This window comes from Pan troglodytes, chromosome 10, assembly GCF_028858775.2.
Source record: "Pan troglodytes isolate AG18354 chromosome 10, NHGRI_mPanTro3-v2.0_pri, whole genome shotgun sequence".
Taxonomy (NCBI): Eukaryota; Metazoa; Chordata; class Mammalia; order Primates; family Hominidae; genus Pan; species Pan troglodytes.
In genome coordinates this window covers 43645376-43672576 of record NC_072408.2, presented here as the reverse complement: position 1 = coordinate 43672576, position 27201 = coordinate 43645376, and the positions used below count along the sequence as shown (strand labels likewise).

At 49.5% G+C, this 27201-nt stretch overlaps 1 long non-coding RNA gene and 1 other non-coding gene across 2 annotated transcripts; one reads left to right on the top strand and one right to left on the bottom strand.

The window, feature by feature from the left end:
* The first annotated feature begins 116 nt into the window (after positions 1–116).
* LOC134807475 (uncharacterized) lies at positions 117–22602 on the top strand. The gene is made up of 2 exons (XR_010148025.1): positions 117–637; positions 22235–22602. It is a non-coding gene; the product is annotated as an uncharacterized LOC134807475 (long non-coding RNA).
* Positions 4278–9571, bottom strand: LINC02874 (long intergenic non-protein coding RNA 2874). The gene is made up of 3 exons (XR_001707972.3): positions 9309–9571; positions 5266–5395; positions 4278–4931 (listed from the first exon to the last, which is right to left on the bottom strand). It is a non-coding gene; the product is annotated as a long intergenic non-protein coding RNA 2874 (transcript).
* Positions 22603–27201: the final 4599 nt, after the last annotated feature.

The window sequence follows — 27201 nt, the reverse complement described above, 5'->3', positions numbered from 1 at the left end:
CTTACCCCAACTGTCGACCCCTGCCCAAGTCCACACGGACCCCTTCACTGGCCTCAGGGGTCCCCCTCCTGCTGCACACTGCTTCAAAGCCATCCTCAGGAAGCCCCAGCTGGAGAGGGCAGTGCTGCTGACTGAGGTGGCCCGGGTGAGAGGCGCAGTGCTTTGAGGACTCACGTGGCTTTCCAAATCCCATGGCCACCCATGTGGAGGAGATATTTTCAGTTTACAGTTGAAGATGCTGAGGCTCTGAGAGCTTAAATGACTTGTCTCAGTGTGGGCAGAATAACAGCCTCCCAAAGATGTCCACATCCTAATCCCCAGAACCCATGAACATGTTCCCTTACATGGCAGAAGGGACTTTGCAGATGGGATTAAGGATCTCGTGGTGGAGAGATTATCCTGATTGTCTGTGTGGGCCCAGTGTCATCACTAGGGTCCTTTAAACTGGACGAGGGAGGCAGGAGACTGAGGTGGTGTGAGGGAGATGGAAGGGAGCCCAGGAACGTAGGCAGATGTGGGAAGCTGGAAAAGGCAGGAAAATGGGTTCCCCTGTGGAGTCTCCAGGGGGACCGCAGCCCCACAGCTTGATTTCAGCCAGTGAGACTGTTTTGAACTTCTGGCCTCCAGAGCTGCAGTGGTAAGTAAGATTTATTTATTTATTTAGAGACACGGTCTTGCTCTGTCGCCCAGGCTGGAGTACAATGGTGAGATCTCGGCTCACTGCAGCCTCCGCCTCCTGGGTTCAAATGATTCTCATGTCTCAGCCTCCTGAGCAGCTGGGACTACAGGCACGTGCCACCACACCTGGCTAAGTTTTGTATTTTTAGTAGAGATGGAGTTTCACCATATTGCCCAGGCTGGTCTTGAACTGCTGACCTCAAGTGATCCTCCCACCTCAGCCTCCCAAAGTGCTGGGATTAGAGGCATGAGCCACCACGCCCAGCCAGTAAGATTTATTTAAATGAAGAAATAGAGTTGTGTTGCGTGGAGCCCCTAAATTCTGGAAGTCTGTTACAGCAGCCGCAGGAAGCTAATACTACCAGCTGATAAGTGGTGGAGCTAGATGTTGAACCCAGAGTGGAGGGCTGGGTTCCAGGCTGCTCTCTTGGCCTGGCGTGGCTGTGCCTGCCACTTTCTCTGCCTCTTGTCCCACTCCCTGCCTGTGTTTTCTGAAGGGCGGCTCCATAGCTTGGCGGGGGGAAAGCCTGGTGAGGACGGGAGAGAAGATTCAACCCAGGGCCAGGGGCTGGGTTTCAGTTGCTCTACTCCCCCCCTCCTCCAACTCCAGCCTCCCGCTTCCTGTCCCTCTCCCACAGGGAGGCGGGCAGAGAAACACGCCTACAGCAGCCCATTTTTTGGGGGTTCATGTTGGGGGCAGGTCTGTGCTGGCTGTCGGAGCTGGGAGTGTGGAGAGCACTGCGGCGGCACAGCTGACACCGCCTCTGCCAAGGTCCACGCAGCCTGGCTGCCTCCACGCTTCACTGGGTTTTTCCTTCCTGGCTGCTGCATCATTTGATGCAGGGGGAGGGTGGGATGAGGGGGTGTCTTTGGGTCTCTCCTCGGGGGGCCCCTGAGGTTCTGTGTGGCTATCTCAGGGTAGGGGGTGTCTGGGTGCCTGGTGTGGGGAGGATCCGAGGGCCCTGCCCCTGCGGTGTGTGTGGGTGGGGGGTGTCCCAGACACTGTGGCCCTTTCTGGGCAATGTGTCTCTCAGCCCCTGCGTGTGAGTCTGGAAACGTGAGCATGCGAGTATGCCTGTGTGTGTGTGTGAATTTGTTGTGACTGTGTGTGAACATGTCTCCCTGCACCCTGTGCTCACTCATTCCTCTGTGTGAACATGTGAGTGTGCAAATGCGGCTGTCTGCTCATTCTCCTGTATGTGACTGTGTGAACACGTGGGAGCACATGCCTCCTCACACCCTGCATGTGAATGTGTGTGGACATGTGAGCATGTGAGTGTGCAGACACACCCACTCATGCCCCCACGTGTGGATGCGTGTGTCTCTAGATGTCCTTGTGGGAGTGAGTGTTTGAGCATGACTACTTCCTCCTCTGTGTGTGAACATGTGCGTGTGTGTGTGAGTGTGTGGCTGGGGAAGCGCCACCCCCCAGCCATCCAGCATTGCCTCATCCCTGTGACACAGCCGCTAATGACTGTTTGCCATTGTCTGAGCGGTGGTGGCATCACCCGCACTAATGACAGTCTCCCCTGCCTAATGACCTGGCTCCTGCCCCATTATTTAGGAGCCTCAGGAGCACTGGCCCTGTGACCAGAGAGATGTTGACCAGCTCAACACATTTCCCTTTGGGGTGTTGCGGGGGGGTGGGGAAGTCATAAATCCCACCCCTCCCCGACAGCCCTCAGGGTGCCGGCGTGGGCTGGAATTTCAACTGGCTGATGGCATCCTGGGCGGGAAGCCCCAGGTCTGGCCCTGCCCTCTGTCTCTGGCAGAGCTGGGTGGCTGCTGCCCCTCCCCACAGGTGACCCTGGACCCTGGCAGCCAGATCCATATCAGGTTCCAAAGACAGGGCTTTCCTTTCCACTGTGAAACCCTCAGGCCGTCTCACCTCTGTGAATGGAGATGTCCCTTCTGAGCAGGGCTCTCTGTGCCCAGGAAGCTCTGATCTGCAGCTGACCTTGGGGAGCGAGGGGGTCTGGAGTAGCCAGGGAACCACAGGGTCCAGAGCAGGCTGCCTGCGTGGAGGCCACAGCGGAGCCTGATTCAGCCACACCGTCAATATTTCTTTTATGATCAACATTAAATTAAAATAGCCTCTGGATTATGGAGGAGAGCTGGGCAAGGGGGCTGCCCCCTTTCTGTGAGCCCACAGCCACAGCCATTTCTTCATATTCTCTTCTGGCTTTCAATCTGCTCCTTCCCATTGATGTTCCCCACTTACAGGCAGGCCTCCTCCTACCTGAAGTTTACCTGGATCTGCAGGGAAGCCTAGGACTCTGCCTGGGGCAGGAGGGACTCCTTAAAGGTGTTCTGGGTTGAGAGATGCAGGCCTGCAACTGGCCGTGAGACCTTGAGCCGGGGGTTGGGGGAGCTGCGGTCTCCTCTGCCAATGCAGATGCAGCGGTACCTGCTCCCTAGGGCTGCTCTGGGGAATAGGTAAGCGCTGAGCATTATATAAACCATTCAGCATTATATAAACCATATAAACGTTGCCGGCACACAGCAAGCACACAGTAAATCTTTTTAAAGCCTCTGAACCTGCATTGCCTCCTCTCCAAAATGGAACAGACAACTGCTGGTGCTCATGGCTGTCGTGAGGATAGTGAGAATCCAGGGGAAGCGCCTGCTGCGGAGTGGGGCAGCTCCGGCATCTTTCTCATGGAGTCCTCGGCTTGGCAGCTTCTCTCCTCACCCATGAGGGTCTGAGCGGGGGAAAAAGGAAGGAGTGGTTGCACTGGCTGTTTTCATTGCTGCCTCAGTGTCCCTGTCCTGGTGGGGCACTCCCTCACTTGCCAGCCAGGGACTGTGGCTTGCTTACATTACTTATAGTGGGACTCATCTGTGACTCACTAGAGGGGCGTGAGGAGAGAAAACCAGCCCAGTGCATTACAGAGTATCGTTTTGTAAATGTATGTGTCTATTGGTTGCTGTAAAATGTATTTCTTACTGTGCGTTGAGGTTAAGAAGCTGGAGACACCTGCTCCACTGTCTCTGGGCGGGGCAGAAGCAGGGGCCTGGGGACTCCCTGGTTTTGCCTTTCTCCTCCTCTGCTCCATCATGAGATTCGCACTAAGCACCCATGTGTGCTGTCCTGGCATGGCTGGGCCCCAAAATGCGAGAGCCCAGATCCAGCTGGAGACACATCCCTTCCTGCCCCCAACAACCCACAGAAGTGCCCCCTCATGCCATGTGCCTGGGAAGGCCCACACCTGACATCCAAGGTGCTATGCCACCCAGGAGCGGCCTGCAGGCTAGAGGGTGCTGCAGGACAGGCAAGGGTACAACGGAAGGCCTCCCAGGCTTGCCTCTCATCTGGACCTAGGCCCAGATGAGTTTCAGGGCTGAACCAAGCTGTCCCTGAACCCTGCTCTTTTCCTCATGATGCTGGACACTTAGTCAACCAGCCCACGGGTAGGGCCAGGGCATCAGAAAATGCTTCCCACAAAAGCAGACCAGTTGGGGGTGGGGGCCCTGCAACCCAGGCATGGTTTTTTTCCTTCCCCCAACACAACAGCCACACCCTCAATGTGGGCCTAAGTGAAAGCTAATGGTGGGCAGGGGCAAGGGGTGTTGGGGCACCCCAATAGCAGTGGCTGCCATTTACTGAGGGAGGCCTCTGTGCCAGGTGCAGCACAGATCAACTTCAATCTTTATGACTCTCTTAAAGTGTTCATATCTATAAAAACGGTGCTCATTTTATAGACAGCAAGGCTGAGGTCCAGAGCAGTTATGTCCACACAATTAGTAAGTGCTGAGAATCAATCCTGGGTTGGTCTCTCTCTGCATCGTTCTGTGGCTTCTGAGGGAGAGACTCATGTGTGTTACTGGGGACACAGCGCTGGCACACAGGCTGGTTCCAGAGGCCAGGAAGAGGGAACTTGGTCTTGGAAGGCTTTGCAGTACACCAGCTGGAGAGGCTTCCTTTGAGGAGAAGCTGACCTCTTCCAGGTACTCCCCAGAGATTCCTTTCCCAGTATACCCTTAGCTGGGGCCTCCCTGGCAATGAAGGCAAGAACTTGCTCATGGGGAGAGCTGCTCCTCGTTGAGAGTTTTATCAGTGAGATTCCTTGATTATCAAGAGGAAAAAATTGCAGCAGGGGAGATGTGACTTAGATTCCAAAGTCTTCTTTGGCACTCCTTAAGGGCAGGGACTAATCCTCCAGGGACTAAACTTCCAGCAAAATAGGCTTAATGAACACTGGAGACTCTCACAACTAGTGATGATTGTGGCATGTGTAGCTCTGTGAGAACATCTGAAAAGTAATACATAAATAAGGGCAAATGAGTACAGGGTAACTTGGGATCTAAGTGCCGAGGGGACGCGAAGTAAGTGGTATAGTAAGTGGTAAAAGTTGGGTGGGGTTGGCCAGGGAAGGCTTCCAAGAGCGGGGAGTATGTGATGGTCTGGGAGGGACAAGGCTTTCTTTGAGGCTGGGGCAGGCAGGGGGAGCAGCTGGCATCTGGCATCCTAGCGGCATCATTCCAGAACCAGCCAGTCCTTGGGAGCCGTACCCCAGAGACGGCTCAGTGACCTGGTACTCTGGGAATTTTCCCTGCCTCCTGGGTGGGGATTGTCCAGCCACACACCTGTCCAGCTCAGTTGGTGCCACTGGAAAATGACATGGAAATGTGGTGTGGCCTTGAGCCAGGTCCCCCTCTCCAGGGCTTTGGCCCAGTTTTGGCCTGTGGCCCATCCAAGTATCTTCTCTGTGAGATGCTGGGGAGAGAAAAGAGGGGAGTGTGGCTTCTGCCAAGGTGGGGCTGAGGGAGATTCTGGGAAGTGGAGTGGGGAGTGCTACCAAGGCCAGCCATCCTCCTCCTTAGGAGCCAGAGGCCAGTCAGGAGTGTGTGTACCCTGTGGTCAGCCTGCTTCCAGACTCGGCTGCATCCGGGGCGGAAGCCCGGACCTGAGGCCGTGGAGAGAAACCTCAGATTCACAGAGCTCCTGGGCTGGAGGGGACTTGAGTCTCCCCAGTTTCCTTACAGAGAGGGAGGTGGGGGCCAGGGGTTGGGAAGGGAGGATAGAGCGTGTATGTGTGTGTGTGTGTGTGTGTGTGTGTGTGTGTGTGTGTAGGGTGGATGGACCCAGGTCATGATGTTTCTGATTTTTGAGGAATTCCCTGAGGGTGGGGGAGGCTGGTGTCTCTCAGACCAAGGTCTGAGGTGGGAGCAGCAGGGGCACCTGGACTCTAGTGCTAGGGTGGTGGCTGCAGAGGGAGAGACAGGCAGAGCCCAGGTGGCTCCCTGCAGGAAGGGTAGGTGAGGAAGTAGGGCCAGGAAGCTGGAAGGGGTAGGACCTAGGTGAGGAGATCCTTGGTGGGGACAAGGAGGCATGTGTGTCTGGCTGCGCTGGAGCTGAAGGCCTGAGAGCATACAGTGAGATGGGGAGCAGATAATGCACCCTGAGGGCAGAACTCTGGGCCATGTGGAGTCCTCTTCCTGTAATCAGAAGGCAAAGGGAGCCCCTGGTGGTCCAGTAGGACCAGATGGCCCCTTCACCTGGGGCTGCTAGCCAGGCCTGCCCATGCTGTGTTCCAGAAGCTGCAGCCTGTCCAGCCAGGCTCAGGGGAGGGTCTTTGGATCCCCAATGGTGGATTTTGGGGTGGGTGGAGGGGATAATTTGGGGAGAGACATATCCAGGAATTAGCTGGGGAAGGAGAGGTTGAAGGTCAAGATACAGGAGACCTTGCGGTTGGGGTTGACTCCTGGTCTGTCTGATCTCTACGGACACGCTGAAACAGAGAGAGAGAGGCATCTCTTTGGGGATTATAGTCCCTTTACAGCTGGCATTTAGGTGCATGCCTGCAGCAGCCTCAGGAGTGACAGCATTTGGCCACCTATCTCCTGCACAGCAAACTTCCTGTGCTTTAAAACAAGGGTGTCCTGTTCAGGGTCAGCAGAAAGAGATGCAGGGGAGGGACTGGCCCCTGGCGAGGAAGAGAGCCTCTCCTCCCCTCACCCATTGTCTTTTGGGGTGAGGGGGCAGCACGGGGAGGCTACTGGGGAGCATGGAAGGGCCTGGAAGGAGGGACAGAGATGGTGAGTCACTAGCTAAAGGCCACACGTGGAGGCCGGAGGAAGCTCGTGTCTGAGCCCCATGGGGACAGCTCTGTTGCCGGCTGTCCACAGCCTTTCCGTCTTGTCTTGGGCTTCTTGCCCGGTCCCTGCTGTCAGTACCTGCTCCCTGAGCCAGTGCCTGGCACACACAGCCATGAGATCATGGGGCGGGGTAAATTGGCAGGCCCCCGATCTCCCCTGGAGCTGTGGCAGGTGCATGTTGGAGCTCTGGGCTTGGCGCCTCTGTAATCTCCCTCCTGGCCCCTTGCAGGGAGGTGGCTCCTCCAACCAGCCAGTTCTGCCTTTTCCACCTAAGTCCCCAGACTCCAATAAAGGTGGAACATTGGCCCAATCCATGGCATGAATTCTTGAGATTAGACTTCAAGAAGGACTTCCTACTCAACCTATGGGATGGTGGGATAAAGGTAGAGGGAGTTAAAATTAGGAACAAATATTAATAATAAGTGTATTATTCATCATCGAGGGCTTATTCTGTGCCCTGCTCTGTGCTAAGTGCTTTGCAGGTAGTTCTCATGTAATCTTTACCATAACCTTGTAGAGCACAGAAACTCAGGCGGAGCTTTTGCAGCCAGTGAGCAGAGGAGCTGGTGCTTGTGCTGAGCTTCTAGCTGTGGGATAAATCTGGAGGGTACAGTGAGGCTGGCCACTGGAGGATCACGTGGGCTCCCAAGTGCCCATGATCCATCATTTAGCATTCAGTTGTGAATAATACAGGGGTATGGAGGTCAAACATATAGGAAAGGTAAGAGCTGAGTTCACGTTCCAGAGGGTGAAAGTCAGGACGCAGAGGTGGGTGGGACTGTTTCTGTTTGGCATCTCTTGAGTCAGAAAAGAAGCAAGCACATCAGAACGGCAGCAAGAGGGATCGAGGTGAGACAGCAAGACGTTCTGACTTCCAGGGCTGCATGTCATCAACACGTGAGGGGCGTGTTTCCTGGAGAGGGAGAGCTGCTTACCAGCTCAGCCGGGAAGTGGGAGGATGGACAGCCCACGGTGGGGTCTCTGTTCAGGCTTGTGTGTGAGCACCTGTGTGTGCATCATGTGTGTGTGCCCAGATATGTGTGTCCACAGTCTTTAGTGAGGCATCTTCTGCCTCCACGGGCTCTGAGATCTCCAGCAGTGTCTGTTATTGTGAGCACAGGCCCCCCCAGAGAGGACTGTTTCCTTTGCTGATGGTCTGAAAGGTACTTTATGTTCGGATGCAGTGCTGTCTTGATTGGGGACCATTCTTTTTCCTCAAATGTCCTCCAATTTGGCAGACCATGTATTCCAATCTGGAAAACGCCACCCTTACTTTCAGGAGCTTTTCTCTGCCCCTTCTCTAAGGACCTTCATTCCCTTTGCCTTTCCTTGAGGATAAACGCCTTTCCTTGATATGACTCGTTCGTCCCTGCTGCGTTCCAGCTTCCACAGGATTGGATCCACTGTAGCGAGTCCACACATGCTTAGTAGCACGGATGCAGGGGGAGAAGGGGTGCATGAATGACTGTGTGTGGCTGAGGACAGCCCTCGGGTGCTCTCTGTCAGGTGTCATGTTGGCAGCTGGCCCTGTCTGCCCTTGGTGTCCAAGCCTGTGCCCCGTGTCAGGGTCTGGGGTCAGATTCTGTGTTTCAAGATCCAATAGCAACACACACACACAAATTCCTGGATGTCAGGGCCAGGTGGGACCCCAGAGACCACCTAGGTGCATCTATCCTTCATTGATATACAAGGCACCCCCCAGAGAGGGAAGGGCCTTCCCTGCCCAATATCACACAGGAAGTTGAGGGGATACAGCCGGGTCTCCTAACTCCTAGTCACAGCTCTCTTCACCATTCCACATTCTCTCCCTAATTTTGACAACCCCCTGTACCTTCCTCTCTCTCTCTCTTTGCTGTCATCTCTGTACTTTTCTCATGCCCTTCCCTTTCAGAACCTGCCCATTTCTCAAGGCCTATCCTGGCCCTCCTTCACTCTGGAACCTGCCTGATTCCTCTCCCCTAACTTCTTCTGCACCATTAGCGACAAGTCCTGCTAATTCTCATCCCCTAATTGTCTGTAACACAAATTAATGCTTGATTACTTGATGCTCTAATGACCTGGGCTCTAACCAGGCTCAATTGCTTTCTAGCTGCATGACCTTGGGCTACTTACTTCACATTCTTAGTCCTCTGTTTTGTCATCTGTAAAGTGGGGCTGGCTTTTGAGCCTGAGTAAACAGCAGAAGCCAAGACTCAGAGGGGTAAACTTCAAAAACGGCAGTGTTAAAATCTAAGGTGTGACGGTGGTGTGTTGGGAGCAGTGGTGAGAAGGCAGGCAGGGGTCAAACTGGGGGAGCCTCAGCTGTGGGGGGCTTATGTTATTGGTAATGGGGCTTCCATGAGGCTTTTTGGAAGGGAAGTAACAAACCCCTACCTAGAGCTTGAAGTGGGGTAGAAAGGGCACCGGCTTTGCAGCTGGCAGATCTGGATTGAAATTCCAGCTCTACCACTGACTAGCTGTGTGATGCTGCACACATTGCTAGATCTCTCTGAGCCTCCTTTTTCAATCTATAAAATAAGGATTATACTCACCCTATGGAATTGTGGTAAGGATTAAACAAGAAAAGGTCTATTAATTGCTTAGCTTGGAGTCTTGCACTTAGTAAGTACTTAACAAGGAGTAGCCGTGATTACTGGTGCTGTCCTCATTACCCAGCAGCGCGTGTCTGCCTCCTGGCCTGCCTCTGCCCTGGGTCTCTCTGGGCCCTGGGTGTCAGGCTCATTCCTCATTTCCCAACCTGGAAGCTTCCCAAGGGCAGGGCTCACATGCATCATCTTCTCGCTCTGGCTGTTTCAGGAAGTTATGGGAGTGGGGAAGGCTGTTGAACTGGTGATGTCACAATTTGGGGCTTCTGGGTGGTTCTGCAGAGGCCCCAGGGACCTGTAGGCAGGTGGAGAGGGGATGGGGGAGGTCTCAGGTCCTCTTGCTCACCCATCAGCTGTGTAGTGTCTGAAGTGATTAAGGAGCTTGGGGAGGTTGGTGTTGACAAGATGTTAAGCCATTTCTCCCAGGGACAGTCCCTGGGGCCTCAGGCACTGTGGTGGGCCTACCACTGCTCTGGAACCCCATGGTGGGGGCAGGCCCGTCCCCCAGAGAGGGAGCATGGAGGTGGGAGCTGAGGGGAACTTGACTGACAGCTTCCCCACCCCCGGCTGAGTGTCTCCTCGGCCCACGCGGATGGAGTGGGGAGCCAGACCACACTATCAATGAAATAATTAGAGCCTAATGTTAGACAGTGTTTCTTTAACACCTACTAGGTGTTCACGGGTGTGCTGGGTGCAGAGGACAATCATTTGGCAAGGCTGGCTGGGCCCCTGCCTGCAGAGAGGTTACAGTTTAGAGGAGGATTCAGACAAGCACACAGAGGATACGCACCAGGAAGGGAGGAAGCCTGGGGGCTACGGGAGCCCTGAGGGGTGCACTTGGCCTCTCTAGAATGGCCGTGTGAAGTTTTGTAAGGGTAAGACATAGCTGGCCCTGTAGGCTGAGCCAGGGACATGCAAGCAGTTGTGTGTTTGGAGAGCAGACCAGGGTGTTAAGAGGGTCGGGTGGAGGTGATGGTAGCGGGTGACAGTGGCTGGAGATGAAGCCAGAAAAGTATGCGGGGCTCTTGAATGCTGACATGAGGAGTGAGCTTTCTGTTCCAAGGGAAGCTGGGAGCTGTTGAAGAGTTTTAAGCAGGAAGGGATGTGGTCAGATGCAGGGGCTGCAGTGCTATGGGAATGGGGAGGATTGCGAGGGGTCTGCCTTTGGGTTTCATGGAGCAAGGGAGTGATGGCAGGGGCATGCTCCTGCAGAGGGAGGAGGGGATGGGGTGTGTGGGTCTGGAGCAGGCAGTCTGAGGTGGGCCTGCCCAGGTGAGAGGGTGTGGGGACTCCATCAGGTCGGAGTTTGGAGCCCAGGGCAGGGCTGAGGGAGGGGGAAGGGTGAGGTGGAGGGCTGGACTGCAAGACCAGGCAGGGGAACTGCGGCTTCAGCTCTGCCAGCACTTCCCTTAGGCCTCCCAGGCTGGTCTGCTCCACTGGCCCTCAGAAAGACTTGTTGCCTCGCCGAGCCTCAGTGTTCTCATCTGAAGAATAGAGCGGGCAAGGCCTTTCTCCTACACACTCAGGTATCTGATTAGTGAACAGTCACGGTGTCTCCAACTGGGCCCTGAGTTATGGGAGAGGCAAGCCCATGACCCACCAGGCCCCACCAAGAGCCGTGCCACAGCCTGAGGTGGGCTCTCGGTGTTGACCAGCTCTTGGAGTACTTCAGGAGGAGGTGGAGGGACTGGGGAGTTCTAGGAGTGTGTCCATGATAAAGAGCCGCAAACAAGATCCCAGGTCCAAGGCTGCCTCCCCTCCCCTGTGACATGGGGTGCTCTCTCAGACCCTTCCAGCTCATTGGGCTTTTGAGCCACCCCTGCATAGTGGGACCAGGGCCCCCAGGGCTGGGAGGACAGGGAATATGGGGTTGTAGCTTAGGCATAATGGGGTGAGGACCCCAGGACTCACCCAGCTCTGAAGGTTGCCAGATCTTTGCATTTTACTGTTCATCTTCTGCCTCTGCAGAGCCCTGAATGGGAAGAAATGGGTTCCATGTGCAGCAAGCCAGGAGAGATTTAGGCAACGAGAACCTCCAGTTCTGTCTTAGGGTTCCCAGCTTTCTCCTTGTCCTGAGGGAGCCGCTGAGCCTGTGGGAGATGAGGGGTGCCCATTCCCCAGTGCTTCTCACCCTCCCCCACCTGCCCTCCTGGGGTACCTTTGTCTGCCACTTGCATCCTATTGGAAGCTGTCCCCAAGTGCGTGTTAGGCAGGTGGCAGGTGCTGGAGCAGAGTGCACCACCCTCCGGCGATCACTATGAGTTGGGGTAAGAGTGGGGTGTTCCTGCCAGCCCCAGGAGAGGGGAAAGCAAGCCCCCGTCCACCCTTGTGGGTCTCTGCTCCTGGAAAAGGTGCTCTAGCAGGCTCATCTGTGTGAGTCACTGTCTTCCATGTGGGGTAAGTTGAGCCCTGCCTTTTGGATCTCAAAATCCAGGGATGCCGACATCCTGGGTCTGGAGAAGGGAGGGGGCACAGGGCAGCAGAGCCCTGGCCTGTCTTTCCTGACGGGGTATGGAGCTGGCAGGACAGGGAGGCTAGGTGGCTGGTGGTGCAGGGCGTGCCCATCCCTCTACCTCCTTCCTCACAGCCCTGCACTGCTCTGTCCCGGTCTGGCCCCTCTTCTCTCCTCACTTTTTCTTCTCTGCTTCTCTTCTCTCTCACTCCCCTCCTGTCCTCAACCTTTTCGTCTCCCTCCCTGCAGTCCTTCCCTCTGCCTCCTTTATTTCTTCCTTAACCCCCTGCCCTTCCATTTCCCATCTCCTCCTCCACCCTCCAGTTCTATTCCATCCACTTGCCCCACCGCAGACCCGCCTCCCTGAGTTCAAGCTGCCCATTCTTCCTTCTTGCAGCCCCTGCCCATCTGAGCAGCAGAGTTCATCCCATACCCTGCAGGGACTCCAGCGCCACCATGATGTCCCTCTCTTCCCTCCTTGAGGCTGGCTGGGTCCAGCCTGAGCTGTGCCACCTGCTGGCTCAGGCCAGTGGGATTGTGCCTCAGGCAGGCTCCTGCCCTTCCAAGCCAAGGGCTTGGCTGCAGACCCGACAGCGGCTCCCAGAGGTGAGGCTGGGGATTGCAGCATCCTGCCAGCTGCCGCTCCCTCCCTGCTGTACTCTCGTTCCTGATGTCCTGAAGGTCCCACTTACATGTCTACTGGTGGGCATGAACGTGCGAATGCTGTGTGGACACCTGGGCATAGTCTGTTGTTCATGCATGCACTTGCGCATCTGGTGTGTGTGCATGATTTGAGTGTGTACCTTCTGCCTTGAGTGAGCACCACCCCTGGGAACCGCAGTGTATGTGTGAGTGCTGAGTGCACATGACTGTGCAGGTGTGTGATGGAATTCAGGCTCCTGCAGACTTTGCATATTTGTGAGTGTGTACATTTGGGAGCATGTGCGATAGCACAAAGTCATGTGTTTCCCTGAGTGCTTGGAGAAGCTTAAGTGCCCTGCCAAGTGTGTGCTTGTCTGTGCCTGGGGACACCAGTGGGCACCGGAATAGCATGAAGCCACGTGGACATATGTGAGGTGGGAGGGGGCTGTGGGCACTTACAAAAGGCTGCTTGTAGCATGCACCTGTGTGCCCAAGAGGGACTATCTGCCTGTGTGAGTTATGTGCACACGTGTGTATTCACTGCACATGTGAGGGATATGAGACCACCCCCACCCCCGGAAGGTCTGTGGCACCATAAAGGCACATGTGAGCAGTGAGCAGGGCCTGAGGAAAGCTGTCTGTGTCTGCATGAGGAGATGCATCCTCACAGGCCCAGGGTGTGGCTGTGCTGAAAGGGGACATATTTAGTGATTTATGAACTTTTAAGGAAAAGCCTCAGCCCCCATTCAGGCCCCAGACACAGTGACCCCCTGCCCCCACTGCCACATCACTCAGGCCTGACATCAGCCAGGCACCTGAAACCACAGGAATGAGAGGTGATCTCCTTGCTCCTGCCACCTCACCTGCTCACCCACTGCAGGGCTGATGCCAGGGGACAGCAAGGATGCCTCCCGAAGCACCTACTGGGTGCAGGAGTGTGCTGCCAAGACCATGCTGCAGTCCAGGCCAGAGACCCCTCTGCAGCCACGGAGGCCACGCTAGCCCCACCCGCTGGCTGAGAGAGGGTTGCAGGGAGTAGGGATACCTGTTTCTGCCTTGGTGGACTTGGGGTGCAAGTGCTCCCTTTCCCAGGCAAGCCTGACTCCTTCAGGAGAGCTGGTGGGCTTCCCAAAGTCTGCCCTCTGGGACTGACTGGCCATGAAGCAGAGGAGAGGAAGCCGTTGATAAATGTGGGATGGAGGAATGAATGAAGAAACGGTGAGGCTGGGTGAGGTGGCTCACACCTGTAATCCTAGAGCTTTGGGAAGTTGAGGCAGGAAGATTGCTTGAATCCAGGAGTTGGAGACCAGCCTTGGCAACATAGTGAGACCCTGTCTCTCTATTTTTTTTTTTGAGACAGAGTCTCAGTCTGTCGCCCAGGCTGGAGTGCAGTGGCACGATCTCGGCTCACTGCAATCTCTGCCTCCCAGATTCAAGCGATTCTCATGCCTCAGCCTCCCAAGTAGCTGGGATTATAGGATTGTGCCACCACACCCAGCTGATTTTTTGTATTTTTTAGTAGGAATGGGGTTTCACCGTGTTGGCCAGGCTGGTCTCCAACTCCTGACCTCAAGTGATCCGCCTGCCTTGGCCTCCCAAAGTGTTGGGATTACAGGTGTGAGCCACTGCGCCTGGCCCAATCTCTCTTTTTTTTTAAATTTTAGAAAAGAAACAGTGGTTCCCAGGGGTGGTGGTGGCTGGCCCCAGGGAGTGCACTGAGGGTGAGTGGATGGCTGTGCTCAGCGCTAACAGATTGGCCTTTGAATTCACTTCTGCCTGATCCTCATTTTTCTCCTTTCTACGAAAGATCAGAAATCCCCTTCAAGTTAATTATACCAATGAAATTCAGGGGTGTGCCTGGTGCCTGGCACATGGTAGGTGCTCAGGAAATGACAGGTGTCTCCTTCCTGAGAGCTGACAACTGCCCTGAGCCCCTTCCAGAGCAACCCCTGGACCAGCCATGAGTCAGCTATGGCTGGGCAGCAGGGATCCTCGAGTTCCTGTTCTGGAAGCATGAGTCAGGCCCAGGTGGGAGAGGAGGGAGGTCATACTGGGGTCAGATGCCGGACCCAGGCAGGATCAGACAGGCGCCTGGCTGCCACCTTATCATGATGCTTGTTGCTAGTAACTGGATCTCAGAAGATAAGGCCCTGGGGCTGAATGAAGCATTCCAGCTCTGTGGGCCGAAATGTTGTTGACATGGGCTGTACGATGCGTAGATGCTTTTCAGATAGCACAGCCTGAAAAGGGCCAGCAAGCTCCCGAAGGCATTGCCTTCACAGCTGCTTTTGCCACTACTGCTGGGGGCAGAACCTCCAGCCCTAGAGCTTGCCCAGCCTGGGGACCCCATCACCTCCATGAGAGCTCCTGAATCTAGCTTGCCAGCCCAGAGCCCATCTCTGATTTCTTGAGAGCCTCTATTCTTTATCTAGATCGTAGCAGTCACCAGTGAGGACCCAGATGTGCTTTCCACCAGGCTTTGGAGAACATCTGAGGAGTGGAAATTCCTATTTTAACCCTCTTTCCTACACCTCTGACTCTTGAGCAGGGGTCCATTGTCCGCTGTTGCTGCAAACTGTGACCGTTCAGTACAATGGACAGTGCTCATGACTGGGGCGGGGTGGGGACAAGCTTCTCTGCGCTGTGCAAAAGTCAGTGTTTCAACCACACTAAGCATGTGCCCAGTGCCCAGCTCCTTATCTCTAGGAGCCATTGTCTCACTTGTTTCTTATGGCAGATAAAGATGGCTTATCCATCTCTTAGGAACAAAGCACGCCACTTTAGACAGTCACAAACATGAACGACCTTATTTAGGAATCAGGTGCCTCAGAGAGAGCCTTTGCAGGCTGAAACATGGAGGGAAGTGGTGTGGTGATGGGACTTATCTCTTTGCCCCCCAGATATGCAGAAAAAGGCAGTGCGGGAACACACACACACACACACACACACACACACACAGACACACACACCTGGACAGAGAAACAAAGCATTCATTGAGCGCTTGCTGTGGACCGACCCTTATTAGGCACCGGGAGGGAGTGTATAGAAAAGTGAGTTTGCACAGCGCTTGCCTTTAGCAGCTCACAGTTGCATGGAGAAGACATGCATCAGCAAATGCTTACTGCTTTTCCATTTTTGAAATTTGTAGGACTATCCCAGGGAAAACATTGAAACTGTTAAAATATGCAAAAAGTGAAGCAGCAGCTTTGCTGTGGGGAAAAACAAACCTCAGAAACCCTTAGTGACAGGCCACTGAACACTGGTTCCTAAGGCAGTCCTCTCCTGGTTCCACTGGCAACTGCACCAGCTGGACCCCTGCCACCCCTGCTGGGGAAACAGTGAAGGGGAAATGGCATAGAGGGCCAAGGACAACAGGTTCTGATGACTTAGATTTTATATATATATATATATATACACACACACATGTATACACACACACACATATATATACACACACACGTGTATATATATGTGTATATATATGTGTTTATATATATAATGTGACAATACCAGAGAGCAAAGGCACTGCTCTCTTCCTCTCCCCTCCTCCCTTCCCTAGGCTCCTCCTTCCCTGAGCCTTCAGGGCCTGATGGGAAGGTCTCGGTCCCAGTGGAAGATAGGAAAAGTCCCGGTTTGCTTCACTTCCTATCCCAAGCCCTAGAGGCCACAGGCGACCGACCTCCTCCTGGAGTGCTTAGTGCTGAGGTTCCTCACTGGAGCCTTGGCCTGCAGCCAGCATCCAGCCCTCCCAGGCCAGCCTCGGGCCTGAACCCCTGCACAGGGAGGTGTTTGTCTGCCCACGCCTGGCAGCCTGCCCCAAGACAGTCAGGATGAACAGGTTTGGCCACCTGAACTGGCTGCAGCCTTTGCCTTTAGTGAGATAAAGAAAGACTCAGAGCTTTCAGCCACAGCCAGAATGAAGTTTTGGGACTTTTTCTTCCCCTTTGAAATAATTTTTAACTTATGAAAAAGTTGCAAGAATAGTACAAAGGACTTTTTTTTTTTCTGTATCATTTGAGAGTAAGTTGCTGGCCTGATGGCCCCTCACTCCTGAATACTTTAATGTGTATTTCCTCAAACAAGGACATTCTCACTCTCACATAACCACAACACAGCCATTAACACCAGGAATTTCATCTCAATACATTACTGCCATCAAGTCCTCAGACCCCATTGGTTTTTCCCAGTTATCCCGGTGATGTCCTTTAGAGCAAAATGTTCCAGTTCGGGGTCAGGGGGTTGCGTGCGGCTGTCATGTCTGGTTAGCGTTCTCGAATCTGAAATAGTTCCTCCGTCTTGATTTCCATGACCTTGACACTTGTTTTTTGTAGTACGTCCCTCAATTGGGGTTTGCGTGATGTTTCTCCATGAATAGATTCTGATTCTGCATTTCTGGTAGGAAAATCACAGAAACCATGCTGTGTTTCTTCCTACGGCATCCTGTCAGGCCCTGCAACATCTTAATTTGTTCCATTACCGGTGATGTTAACTTTGATCACTTGATTAAGATGGTGTCTGCCAGGCTTCTCCGAGGTAAATTACTTTTTTCCTCTTTGTAATTAAAAAGCACTTTATGGAGAGATCCTTTGAGACTATGTAAGTATCTTGATCTTCATCAAACTTCCTCCCACTAGTTTTAGCACCATTGATGTTTCTTGGCCTAATTATTACTGTGATAGTTGCCAAGTCCACTATTACTTCTGCATTTATTAGTTGGCATCTTCTGTACAGAAAAAGAAAAAAACTCTTTCTCTTCTCTACATTTATTTATTCATATTTTTATTTACATTAGTGTAGACTCAGGGATTCCTATTTTACTCATGATTTATTTTGGCTTTATTTTATTAATTTTAATTTATTTTTGTTAATTTATTTTTGAGATAGGGTCCTGCTCTGTCACCCAGGCTGGGGTACAGCGGTGTGATCGTAGCTCACTGTAACCTTGAACTCTTGGGCTCAAGCAATCCTCCCGTCTCAGCCTCCCAAGTACCTGGGACTTCAAGTGTGCACCACTATGCCGGGCTAATTTTTTTTTTTTTTTTTTTTAAAGACACGGTCTTGTTACGTTGCTCAGGCTGGCCTTGAACTCTTGGCCTCAGGTGGTCTTCCTGCCTTGGTGTCCCAAAGTGCTGGGATGACAGCACCTGGCCTCATTATTTATTTTGATGCTGAAAATCTCCCTGCTTGGCCAAGGGGTCACCCCTTCAGCAGGCTTCTGTGTCCTTTTGCCATACCCCCTCCATTCTTTAGGCACTCCCTTGCTTTCTAAAACAAGATGTTCCTGGCTCATCTTGTGCTTTCCCTATCCCACCCATGGCATTGGCCATCTTTCCAAGGAACAGTGGTTTCTCTTGGTGGAGAATGAGATATGGAAACCGAGATCTGGGCACTAGTTCCCCTCATTGCTTTTGAGAGTTGTTCAGTTTGTCAGTGATTCTTGGACTGGAATCAGGGGAAGGATGTTTCCTTTAAGCTTTAATATTCGAAACCAGCAACTCTAAGTCTTGTTTGGGTGTTGGGCAACATGGAAATAATGAGACCTTTAATGAAAAAATATAATCTATTGATTGAATAAACAATGTTCTACAGGAAATAAAATCATCAGTGGAGTTAGCAAATACATGTGCATATCTGTATATGTGTTTATGTAAATATACATCTACACAATTTAAATCTGTATCTATCTATCTATCTATCTATCTATCTATCTATCTATCTATCTATCTATCTACCATCTATCTATCTATCCATCATCTATCTATCTATCTATCCATCTATCTATCTGTCTATCTGCCTATCTTGAAGGCCTTGAGTCCACACTGAAAACTCCAATACCAAACCCATGATCACATGGTTCATTCAGTTCCTCCCTTTCCATACTTATAAATCCTTTCTCCTTTAGTGAGAAGTGTGTCTTCCATCATACCTGTGTGTATAATCAGTCTGTCTGTGTAGCCACCACTGCCAGCACAGGTGCCCTTGTCTGTACTGGGACAAAAACCCTCCCAGCTGCTGCCCTGGCACAATGTCTGCCTTCCTGGCCCCAACTAATACCTTTGGGACTAAATTATTCAGGAAGGCAGGCAGCTCTTTGGACATTTTGCTGACCAATGAGTCATGACTTTTCCTGATCTTTGGAATGTTTTGCTTATAACTTTTTCTTAAAAATGATATGTTTTGCCATTTTTTTTTTTGAGACAAGGTTTCACGCCTGTCACCCATGGTGGAGTGCAGTGGCACGATCTTGGCTCACTGTAACCTCTGCCTCCCAAACTCAAATGATTCTCCTGCTTTAGCCTCCTGAGTAGCTGGGACCACAAGCTCATGCCACCATGCCCGGTTAATTTTTTTTTTCCTGTGGAGACGGGGTTTTGCTATGTTCCTCCAGGCCGGTCTCAAACTCCTGAGCTCAAGTAATCTGCCTGCCTCAGCCTCCCAAAGAGCTGGGATTACAGGCGTGAGCCACCGTGCCTGGCCTGTTTTGCCATTATTAAAGTACCAAATTTCATGAATAACATCTGCAAAGGAAAACCATTTATTTATGCACAACACTTCTGACAGCAAATGTGTGAGTTTTCTACACAAAACAATTCTCCAGTTCTCTGCAGACACCAACTGGGTGTCCTACAATTTAATTTAGTTTGAACACTAACTACCCAGGGTAGGGGAGAGCCTGCAGGTTAAAGTCTCAGTCCCACAAGACTGCTCCCATTTCAGATGCCAATCGCAAGTACTGGGTACTCACACCTCTGTGTAGTTTGGCCACAAATCCAGGGTTCCCACAACCCCCTCCTTAGGTTCAATAATTTAATGGCTCACATAACTCAGAGACACTTTCTTTAGGTTTACTGGTTTATCATAGAGGAGATTATAGAAGACAGACATGAATAGTCAGATGAAGAGGAAATAGGACAAGGTCTGGAAGGGTCCTGAGTGCAGGAGCTTCTGTCCCTGTGGAGTTGCGAGGCACCGCCTCCTGGCACATGGATGCATTCTCCAACCTGGAAGCTCTCCTACCTCATAGTTTAGGGATTTTTATGGACACTTCAACACATAAGCATTATCAATTATTACTCAATCTTTAGCCCCACTCTCCTCCCCAGAGCGTGGGGAATGGGGCTGAAAGTTCCAAGCTTCTAATCAGACATTGACCTTTCTTATGACCAGCCCCTATCCTGATGTTCTCCAGGAGCCCACTGGCAGTCAGCTCATTAGAACCAAAACCCCACTCCTATTGTCCAGGAAATTAGGAGCTCTGTGTCAGGAACAGGGATTGAAGACTAAATATTAGAAAAAAAGTTGCGCCTAGCCCCCCTATCACTCAGGCTATTACAAGGGTTTAGGAGCTCTGTGTCAAGTGCTGGGGGCAGAAACCCAATATATATGTTGAATTATGACATAATTTGGAGAACAGAGAAAGGGAGTCAATCATAATTCCAGCCCTCAGTACAACCATTGTTTAGTATTTAAACATATTTCATTTTAGTTTTTTCCTCCAGTGCACCTGTTTTTCTTTTAAGCATAATTGTAAGTATAATGTTGCTACCTCTTTCCATTCTCCATGTTTACTTAAGACAATAAAAACATTTACTGCTTATGAAATACCTGGCACATACCAAGATCTGTATAGATTGTTTTCTCTTTCTCATTTAATCCTTAACATAATCCTGGGAAGCAGGCATTTTCCTGACACTAGAGATAAAGAAACCAGGGCTCAGGGAGTCTCAGTTGCACTTTGGATAAGTGATAGAGCTAGGATTGGAACCTGGATATCTTTGACTCTGAAATCTCTGCTCTACCCATTGTGATATCCAGCCTTCCCAAAGCGTATTTTTTTTTTTGATAGTACAACACTATTCCCATAACTCTGATTTTACATGCAGACATATTATGCTAATGAGAGATGGTTTCACAACTTAACTACGCCTCTGTTGTAGAACACATGAGCTGCTTTCTCTCACTCTATAAATAATGCCGTGATTGATATCTTCATGGATATGGCTTTTAACCAAATTGTTTTTCTAAAGGGTTGCCCTAATTTGAATGCCAGACTTAAACCGTAATAGCATATTATTATCTAAAAAAATAGTTGATGCTTTTTTAGGCAACAGTATCTTGGTTTAATCAGCACATAGTTGAATACAGGCTTGGCTTTATTCAAGAAACATTTAAAGGGTACCTGCTGTATACCAGGAATGATGGTAGGAATGGAAGATACACAGGTGTTTGCATTATACGACTCACTCAGAAAGCCAAAACCAGGGCGTTTCAATTACTCTAACCCATGACTCACTCAGCTGATGGTTTCAGGGGCTGTGCTGAAGAAGCCTTGGTGATATGGGTGCAAATGCCAAAAACATGGGTAAGTCTCATTGGCTCAGGGAAAATGTGATGCAGAGTAGGTGGCATTGCCAGCTGATGAGTGTGACAGTTACTAAGTTACTGTCTCTAGCTCCAAACCCACACTTAGACTTTCAGCTTTGGGGTGCTGGAGCCGACTCTACGGCTCACATGTGCCTTGTCAGCTGGCTTCTGGCTGGGATGTGCAGATAGGGGGCGCCAGAGGGAGACTTCGAGGCGTTGCTTTCTGTGGGCGTCCCATCTGCTTGCTGTTCTTGTGGGCAGTGCGTCTTCACCCTGCCATCCGGTTGGCAGTTTTCCCTACACTTGGAGAATCAGCCTCATTGTGCCCTCCCACTCAGAGATGCCAGCACCAGCCAGCCTGGTACTGGTACTGTACTACCCCTTTCTCAGAGCTCTGGGCCCCAGGCCCACAGGGCCCTGCTTTTAGCACCTGCCGAGCAGTGCTTCCTCCTTAACAGTTTGAGTTTCAGGGGCTCCTCCTCTAAGTTTCCAAGTTTTCATAACCTCTAACTTCTTCCCTCTGTCACCTCATCCCTAGCTATGGTAGCTACTTCTGCTAGTTCTGTGATATTTTAGAGTTAGTTACTCTTTCACTTACCCAGTCAACAACTCTAAACCTAGTTAATAATTCTATTGATGTATTTATTTTTTGAGACAGGGTCTCATTCTGTCACCAAGGCTGGAGTGCAGTGGCGTGATCTTGGTTCACTGCAACCTCTCCCTCCCGGACTCAAGCCATCCCCCTGCCTCTGTCTCCTGAGTAGCTGGAATTATAGATGTACACCACCACACCTGACTAGTTTTTTAATTTTTTGTAAAGATGGAGTTTTGCAGTGTTGCCTGGGCTGGTCTCAAACTCCTGGGCTCAAGTGATCCACCTGCCTCTGCCTCCCAAAGTGCTGGGATTACAGATGTGAGCCACCGTGCCAACCTTAGTTAATAATTCTTTACTCTGTTCAAAGAACTGGTGTGGGTATTGTCTCCTTATTGAACCTGACTGATAAAGGACAGGCCTTGAGCCCCCAGGTTGCTGAGGCCCTTATGGTAACCACATGTGTTATTTTGTTTTATTTAACAGTGTACACAGAGACATGAGGAAATTGTAAAGTTGATTTTAAATCAACTTTAAATCAATAAAGTTGATTTAAAAAAATCTTTGAGGATTGGTTGAAGTCTGTTTAATAAGCCATTTGAACTTGGGATCCCCTACCCCACTCAGAATAGCCAAATTCTGTCCCTCCTCACCTCAGCAGAGGTTTATTCTCCAGAGATGGCTAGATAGAGGGTCTTTGTAACAAGGTATGGTACATCCTATTGAGGGAATAGGCACCTTACTGAAAAGATAAGAGAGTAAGTGAAGGTTTACAACTGAATGCTGAGACCCCTCTGTCCTCTTCTCTCATTTTGTTTCCAGAATGCTGGAAGCCAAGCTTGCACATTCTAGGCAGCCATTTGGAAGATTCTTCTCTGCGCATGACCAGCTGAAAAGGAAAAACCCCGAAACATTGGCACTGTGATTTCTCCATGTGAACAGTTTAGTTCGCCGAGGGGGACATGCCTCATTCATGCTTATGGAGTGACCGACCAGCCTTTAGTGACACCCCCTGAAATGTGAGTCATCCATGGGTCACTAGTCATTGGAGAAGAGCCCCTCACACAAAAATTGGAGCTCAGACCACAAACAACAACAACAATCCAAAAAATAAAAAAATGAAAAATTAGGAGCAGAGACTAAATGGAAAGATGGAAATATTAAAATAAAAATATTATTTTAAAAATTAATATGTATTAAAATTTTATTTAAATAAAGTAAAAATAAAATAAAAAATTAATATTAATTAATACCAATATTCTCCCTTTTATTAATATCATCAGAAAAAGACGATATTTCATCCTGGAAACAAGAGCAGAACGCAATAAAAAAGGTGTAGTCAAAAAACAAGATGAGCCCTAGGAAGTTAAAACAATGATAGCAGAAATGAAAAATTTAGTAAAAGGCTTTGAAAAGAATATGAAAGAAATCTAGAGAGTAGAGAAAAAGGACAAAGTGCTAGGAAACAGGAGAGCAAAGATTAGAAAATCAGAGACCCAGTTCAGGAGTTAGTTCCAGCACTGAATAAGGAGAGTCCCAGAAAGAGAAAACAGAAAGAATGTAAAGGAAGAAAACTCAAAGAAATAGCTTGAGAAAATTTCCTGAACTGAAAGATATGAGCTTGTTGATGCGATAGCCCACTAAATCCCCAAAAGATAGAGTCATTTCACTGGCACAGGGAAGATTCAACAAACTTATGATTGGGGGGAGAAGATTTCACATGAGAAATCTAGAATCAGAATGGTTTCAGACTTTTCAGCAGCAATACTGGTGGCTAGAAGGCAATGGACACCCTTAAAATACTGAGGGCAAACATTTTACAACTCGGAATTCCACAGCTGCCAAAATTATGAATTAGTCGTGAGAATAAAAAGATTCAGACACATACTTTCTCAACACATTTTCCTCACAAACCTCAGAAAGCTACCAGAGGATATGCTCTATCAAAACTAGAAAGTAAACTAAGGAAGAGATAGAATGTAGGAGAGAGAAAGTCCCCAGCAAGAGACAAATCTTAGCCTGATGATGGTGATGGGAGGTACCAAGGTGAGAGCAATGCATCAGGTCTAGAGACCACCCAGTCCAGGTGGGAATGGGGAGAGACTCTGGGGAAAATGGCTCCAGATGATGAAATTGATAGAATCGTTGACATGTTCTATCAATCTATCAATGAGGGAGATTCTGGAATGATTCATTAACTCTGGGAAAAGTGAAAGTAGGGAAGCATATTGATTGAATGGTTCCAAAAGTAAATGAAGTATACTATACCCCTTTGCTCTGAATATCAATTAATGAAATAATTCTATCAGGATGAAGGGAGATGGGAAATATAGTGGCCCTGGGATGATTGTTAAAGAGAGGTAAATTCTTACTTTTCAGAGTGAGAAGTCAATAGTTAATGCTCAAACCTGAAAAGTCGAGAAGTAGCAGTATAAATATGTTATTTAGAGATATGGATATAAGATTTAAAATAGAAGGCTAAAACTTGAATGTGGTTGCCATTGGGGAGTAGACATCGTGTGTAGGTAAGAGCTGTTACTTTTCATAATGAGTCTTATGGTTTACTTCTTTAAATCACACATGTATAAATTTTTTTTTTTTGAAACAAGGTCTCACTTTGTTATCCAGGCTGAAGTGCAAAGGCATAATCATAGCTCACTGGAGCCTTTATCTCCCGGGTTCAAGTGATCCTCCCACTTCAGTCTTCTGAGTAGCTAGGACTACAGGTGCATGCCACTTTGCTCTTCAAAAAAAATTTTTTTTTGTAGAAACAGGGTCTCACTATGTTGCTCAGGCTGGTCTTGAACTCCTGGACTTAAGTGATCTTTCTGTCTTGGCCTCCTAAAGTGTTAGGATTACAGGTGGGAGCCACCATGCCCAGCCAGCATGTATAGCTTTGATAAAAATTTATATATCCATATCAATATTTATCTATCTATCTCTGGAGCATATTGGAAAGTGGTGGTTGAAGTGGAGAAGGGTGACTTTTTTTTTTTTTTCCTCATTGTGCTGCTGGGAAAATTAGCCAATAGTATAAAAAGCTAATCAGCTAATGATGGTGGATGGGGAAGTTTGGTCTTTTGCTAGAGCCCAAAGCAGCTTCATCAGAAGCTTTGAGTTCCTAGAACCCTCGACCCAAAGGCCTTGGGGGAAGCTTGTTTGTCTAGAAGAGCCAAGATCCTCTGAGTTGCCTGAGCTGGGTGGATCCATTCTCTCAGGACAAGAGAAGGATCCAGCCCTGGCCATAAAATCTGCTGACACTGGCTGCCCTCTGCAGAGGGGGGGCTCACCCTGTTTACCCGAGCTGGGAGAAAAGTGCCCTTACCTGTTAATACCTGGAGCAGCGAGAGAAGTTAGGGGCTGTCCTCCCTCTTCAGTGTGCTGCCAGCTTGAAGGATGGAACCAACAATCAAACAGATGCCTCCTACTGAGGACAACGGAACAAAGAAAATAGAACTTGTTTTTGTTTTTCTTTTTGTTTTCTGAGATGGAGTTTCACCGTTTTCGCCCAGGCTGGAGTGCAATGGTGCGATCTTGGCTCACTGCAACCTCTGCCTCCTGGGTTCAAGTGGTTCTCACCTGAGTAGCTGGGATTACAGATGCCCACCACCATGCCCAGCTAATTTTTTTGTATTTTTAGTAGAGATGGGTTTTCACCATGTTGGCCAGGCTGGTCTCGAGCTCCTGATCTCAGGTGATCCGCCCGCCTCGGCCTCCCAAAGTGCTGGGATTACAGGCATGAGCCACTGTGCCCAGCCAAGAAAATAGAACTTTAAAACAATCTACGGCACCAAATATAACCTCCATGGGCATCCAGCAGCATATTACTAAGAAATGACCTGGAAATAAGAATGAGGTTTTGGCAATTAAAAATAAATCTTAAAATTCAACAGAGGAAGTAAAAAGTAGAATAAATACTGCTGAGCCATGGGAGAGGTCATCTAGAAGGTCGAATGGAGGAACTATGTTGCAACACGAAACAAAAGCATAAAGAAATGGAAATAATGAGTGAGAAGAGCAGTGATGCTAAAGCTAGGAGATCTTGTGTCTGAATAATATTTGTTCCAGAAGAAGAGAAAGGAACAAACGGAGTAGAGCCAATAAAGAAAGAAACAAGACAAGAAAACTTCTCTGACCTAAAGAAGACTTGAGTATTGAGCTCAAAAGCATTCTTTGAGTGCCTAGAAATAGTAGCAAAAACAAGACACATACCTAATCATATGTTGGTGAGATTTCTGAACTTCAAAGGAACTTCAAAAGAAAAAAATCCTAAAAAATTCCAGATGTAAAAACAACCAACAACAAAACCAGTTACCCGAAGAGGAAAGAGAATGAGAAGGCCACTGAAGGCATCTTTTGCAATTTGAGAAGCCCAAGGACCACGGAACAATACTCACAATTTCTGGGGAAAGTTCTCAGATCTAAGAAGCTTGGCCAAAATATTATTTAAGTGTGAGGGGAGAAGACAGACATTTTCAGATATACAAAGGTATCCCCATGAACCATTTCTAAGGAAACCATCCAAGAAGGTAGTCTAGGCAATTGAAACTTAAATTTGAAAAACAAATGAGCAAAACAATTTAAAACTCACAATAGGGAAAGACAAATAGCACGAGAAACAGTGGAGACCAATACATCTAGTGGAACATGTATTAAATAAATGAATGACGAATGAAAGAGAAGACAGGGAAGAAAAACCCTTAGAAATAGTTTGAAACTAAAATGACAGATTATTTCCACCAAATCCAGGATTTGGGATGGAGGGGCTTGTGGGGGTGAGGATGGGGAAATAAAATGTGCTATAGGTGTGATCTAAATTGAGGGGATTATGTTACTGTATGCTTTTGGTATGATGATAGTGAAATAGGGGTTCAAATATAACTTGAAAGATGAAAGTAACTATTAGTAAACTTGCGGTAGATAGAAAAACTTCCAAATACCAGGCAGGGGAAACACGAGTAGCTACAATTTTCCCCCCCTATGTTCTTTAATGATTTTATTATTATTATTATCATTATTTTTGAGACAGGGTCTCACTCTGTCACCCATGTGGGAATGCAGTGACACAATCTTGGTTCACTGCAACTTCTGCCTCCTGGGCTTAAGAGATCCTCTCTCCTCAGCCTCCCATGTAACTGTAACTGGGACTACAGGCGCGTACCACCACGCCCAGCTCTTCTTCTTCTTCCTCTTCTTCTTCTTCTTCTTCCTCCTCCTCCTCCCTCCCCCTCCCCCTCCCCTCCTCCTCCTCCTCTTCTTCCTCTTCTTCTTCCTCTTCCTCTTCTTCTTCTTGGCTTAAGAGATCCTCTCTCCTCAGCCTCCCATGTAACTGTAACTGGGAGTACAGGCATGTACCACCACGCCCAGCTCCTCCTCTTCTTCTTCTTCTTCTTCTTCTTCTTCTTCTTCTTCTTCTTCTTCTTCTTCTTCTTCTTCTTCTTCTTCATATTTTGAAGAGATGGGGTTTTCCATGTTGCCCAGGCTGGTCTTGAACTCCTGAGCTCAAGCAATTGCCTGCCTTGGGCTCCCAAAGTGCTGGGATTACAGGCATGAGCCATCACACTTGGCCAGTGTTCTTTAATTTTTGGATTCTTTTTAATGACGAGGCTGCATTGATTAATTGCCCTTATAATTATAATCAATGAAGTAAGAAACACTGAAAAGTAAATAGTGTTCAAAGATACCCTGTGGTGCCATAAGCAATGTGTTTGGAGAAACTCCTTTCTTCCATCTCTTACATTCTTTCCCTGTATGCTTCCCCTGCTATCCAGAAACAATGACTAATGACT